The sequence below is a fragment of the Solanum pennellii genome, chromosome 5 (assembly GCF_001406875.1).
Source record: "Solanum pennellii chromosome 5, SPENNV200".
NCBI classification, from domain to species: Eukaryota; Viridiplantae; Streptophyta; class Magnoliopsida; order Solanales; family Solanaceae; genus Solanum; species Solanum pennellii.
The window spans coordinates 5,059,770-5,064,902 of NC_028641.1; positions in this window are offsets into that span (position 1 = coordinate 5,059,770).

Sequence of the window (5,133 nt, forward strand, 5' to 3'; positions counted from 1 at the left end):
TATGATGTACTATTAGAAGAGGATGAAATGCAGCTTATCAAGGTTTTATTGGCAAAGTCTCCAGCACTGGTGAAAATGGTAATCAAGCCTCGTCAAAATGGAAACTTACAAATCTCTCAAAGTACTCGTTGAGATAATAAAGCTTCAACGGGCATCATCTAAAGCAGAAGTTGTGTATCTTGTTGATTAGTATCGTTATCAGAATCCTTCTTAATATTTGGCTAAAATGTTTTGGAAGTGCAAATAGAAATGAGACGTTTGGTTGATGGAGTAGTAAGGTTGTGTTTTGCCTTTGCTCTAGGTACTTAAAAGATTTTATCTGCTTGGAAATATAGATTGTGAATGTTTTGAATACTTTATTCGAGAACAGAGATGTTCTTTACATTCATGGTTGTTCTTAAATGATATATGATTTGAGTCTTTGGTTGTTTATTGCGAAGTTATGTTGTGTGTTGAATTCTCTCAGGGAAACTTACTATTTGGTTAGAAGGAACTTCTTTCGTGTTAAGGGATTAGTCCAATTTATATCGAGAATTATTTATTTAGGATATACTTTTAGACTAGTAAAGTCGAGGATAACTTTCAATGTTATTCCTATATGAAACCTGAGGAAACAATCAAGAATAGGAATAAATCCAATTGTAGGGGATGTCAAGTCCTCTGGTGTTTCCCAGATCTTTTGATCAAATTTAACCTGTGGAATTCTAGGGCAATTATATTGCCAATCCTTAGAAAGTGTACTAGTTCTTACAACATCTTGAAAAGACAACCTATTTAAAATGTCATCGATTAAATGAATTGCAATATTGCTAAGTTGATCAAGATTAGGTAAACATAGTCTTTGTTCATCTAGAGGCATGATAATTTGTAGAAATTAATCAACAATACGATTTGTAAGGTCAGAGTATATGCTACACGAACAACAAAAAAACATGTCACAACTTTAACAATAAAGAAAAAGTGTATAATTCTAGATGACATTTGCATTGATTTCCTTAATTTGCAACTGTTGATGTAAAGTTGTTTGGATTAGGTTAAACTAAGCATATATATAGTATCTTTGTATAGAATTTGAAGAGAACCTAGAAGTTCAAATTAGTGATGTTATACTTATTTGTACTAGAAATTTATAGTAGTGAGTGTTTATATCAAAACACTAAATGAATGACATGTTTTATCACAACATTATAAATCAATAGATAACACTTGAGTCTTTCTTCAACACTGAGGAGTCGTTTCGTAGTATATATAAAATAGTACTTGTATTAAATTTTAGTACACATGTTTGACTGTAAATTTAACACTGGTACAACTAATAATATTTTTTCAGTTAACCTTTTTGGGATATATGACCCCAAACATTTATGCTACAAGAAGAATGATTATGTATCTTTAGCAATGGGGATTATTTCGAACGTGTGGCCAAGGAGTTTATTGATGAGATTCCTGCAAGCTTCTCGAACATCACAATTAATCACATGAGGACAATTAAGTTTTATGATGTACTATTAGAAGAGGGTGAAATGCAACTTACTTTTAGGAATTTCTTGCTTATTAAGAAATAACTCCAAGTTAGACGGAGAAGTATGATGGACATACTCCTTCAATATCTATGAAGAAGAAACTCGAAGAATCATCACCCAATTTGGGATTCTTGATTGATGTTTATTTCAAAGTTATGTTGTGTGTTAAATTTCCTTGGGTGAGCTTGACACATTGAGTGGAAACTTACTTTCTGTCTAGCTAGTAGAATTTTTTTTGTCTGCTAAGGAATTAGTCCAAGTTAGACCGATAAGTATAGACATGATGCTTCCTCATTTGTGAAGAAGAAACTCGAGAAGAATCACCCAATTTGGGATTCGTGAGTTGATGTTTATTTCAAAGTTATGTTGTGTGTTGAATTCTCTTGGGCGAGCTTGAAGTATTGAATGAAAATTTACTTTTGCACGGTTAGTAGGAATTTCTTGTTTTCTTAAGGGATTAGGCTAAGTTAAACTGACAAGTATATATGTTGGCCATGATACTTCCTCATCCATGAAGAAGAAACTCGAAGATCATGTCCAACATATATATATATGTCGGTCTAACTTAGACTAATCCCTTAGCAAACAAGAAATTCCTACTAACCATACAAAAGTAAGTTTTATTCAATACTTCAAGCTCGCCTAAGGGAATTTAACACACAACATAACTTCGAAATTTACATCAACTCAAGAATCCCAAATTGGGTGATGCTTCTTCGTAAGGAAGGAACTTGCATACTTCTCGTTCTAACTTGGACTAATCTCTTAACAAGCAGGAAATATCTACTAACCAGACATGAAGTAAGTTTCCACTCAATGTTTCAACACCGCCTAAGGTAATTCAACACATAACATAACTTCGAAATAAACATCAACTCACGAATCCCAAATTGGGTGATGCTTCTCGAGTTTCTTCTTCATAGGGGAGGAAGGATCATGTCCAACATATATACATATTGGTCTAACTTGGACTAATTCCTTATCCAGACAGAAAGTTAGTTTCCAGAGTTCTAGAAAGGATAGCATGTACACAACATTTTACTCCTAACTTTGTTTGTGGGGTTTCAGAGTTGATTTTCGATAGCCCTTCGACTTAAAAGAAATGTCATGCAACAAACCAACATCTAAAAAACACCAAAAAAAAAAAAACGAAAGGAAAATAGGGTATATTCTACATTCCAAAATCCCAAGAAAATCAACATCTACCACAAAAAAAAAGTATTGAGAGGAAGATAGGGCTTCTATTTCACAAAATTAACAACATCCAAATGAGAAAGATTTGATTTTAAACAGAACAAGAAGGCAAAATTTAAACTTATCAAGAACTAATATTATTACTGATACTGTAAACATCCAAAAAAATTTAGAAAAGTATCAAATACCCTTTTGCGCACACGTTATCCTTCAGCTGCTGAATACAAATTTGTATGATTTTGAAGTCTTCAAATTCATCACCTCGGAGTGAATGAGAAAACTAAAGATGGGGGGGGGGGGGGGTTTNATGGAGTGGGGTGGGTGGATGGGGGCAATTAATTATGGAGGTTTCTTAGTTGTATTGTCTTGTCTGTATCAATTTACGTGATACTATTAGTTCGACATAAATAAATTTAAAAAATGAACAGAAAATTGAAATGTGACATGTAATAGAAATCTTAGAGATTAATGTGATTATAAATTTATTAAAATTTATAGATAAAATATGTCTTTTTTATTTTAATTTAGTTATTTATTTTTCTCATTATAAAAAATCATAATTAAGAATGATAAATTTCACAAATTTGCACTTCATGAATTTTTTCTAAAGGTTTACAAACTTGATTGATTTACAAAAATTAAGAAGTAATAATTTTAAGGATAAATGAGATCCAAATGATTGGATAATCATCTATAATGAAGTGGACAATTAATATAGGACTATGAAAAGACTTTCTTTTGGAAATAACTTAAAAAAAGAAGCAAATATCACACAAATTAATGGGAAAAGAGATTAAAATTGATGTGATATGTCCAATTCATTCCACTTAATTATTTTTTGCATGTGACATTTAATACCTCAAAATAGTTAAACTTCATTTTATAGGTCAGTTACAAATTCAATTTTTCGGGATTTGGTGATATTTTTTTAATAAAAAAAATATTATTTTTTATATATAAGAGATCTAGAAAATACCAGGAGATATAATTTGTTTAGTATTATAGACACAAAATTCCTCAATTTTAGCCACTTTTATGCAAGGGCGAATCTAGAAGGGGCGAAGCTATATTTCATTTGAATTTTCTTGACAAAAACTTTATATGATATATATAAGAGTGCTTTTTGTTTGTTTATATATAAATTTTAAATTCCTCAACATTATGGCTTTGTACATTGTAAGGCGTTTAAATTCCACTAATTTGATTACCATTTTTTTAGCAGACCATGAAAAATAGGAATGGCAATAATGCGAACCGTATGCAGGGCGGGGTAGCTTTAAGGCTATGTGAGGCGGGGTGGGCTTAATGTTATGTGGGTCGGGTCGAATGTGGGGCGGGTTGAAGTGGATTTCTTTTTAATTAATGTGGGGAGGGGTGAGTTGCGGGTATATGTGATTTTACGTGGGTTCTAACTGAATTTTAACTTCTTACATGTTATAGAATGGTAGAACGTTATTTATTAAGATAATTTCATTAAAACTACTAAAATATTCAAGATAATAATTGAAAATGACTCAATAAAAAATAATACAATTTCTTGCATGATTCTCAATTGACTTCTAAAAAAATAAAATTTAAAGTCACTATCCTATTAAATTGTACAACTTAATGAAAAAATGAATTTATTTTATGAATTTCATATTTTGTATCAAACATAACAAAGAAAAAAAAGACAAAATTAAGAAAATTATGCAGAACGGGTTCATGCGGGGGAGGTATATGTGGGGCGGGCGAGGCATGGCAGGGCGGATTGAAAATGAAAAGTTCTGCTATGCGGGGTGGATTAAAATGTTTGCGGCTTAAGCTCAACCCGCACCGCTCCGCCCTACACTGCCCCATTAGAATCCCTAATGAAAAAGTAGGAAGTTTGTAGTAGTATGAATTCTTGATATATATCCATAAAATAATTTTATCAATAATGTTATTGTGTACTAAAATGTTTCAAAAGAACAAATAAAATAATTAAACTTAGTGAAAATTGATTTGAGTTGAATCTTGACTCATTATCTGCTCTGTTTAGGCTCAATTCATATTGATCCAATTAAGTCAGTTTGAATTAGATCTTGAACCATTTGTTCTCTTGACACAATATGATTGACTAAAATTGATCTAATTCGCTCAATAGCTGTCCGTAACAATTTCTCAGATTAAAATAGAAGAAAAATCAATGAAACAAATACACTTATACATGAAAAACTATTCAAAACTACCAAATAATTATCCTGTTTTGGATGAGTCGTGATTTATCTGAGCAAATGAAGATTAGCCTATAAATGCCTAATATTACAATCAAATTGTAGATAGTTGTGTGTATGCACTATTTTTCTATGAAATAAAAAGATAAGCTATACATACTAATTATTTTAAGCATTCACTACTAATATTTACTAATATGATAATGACATATCATAAATTA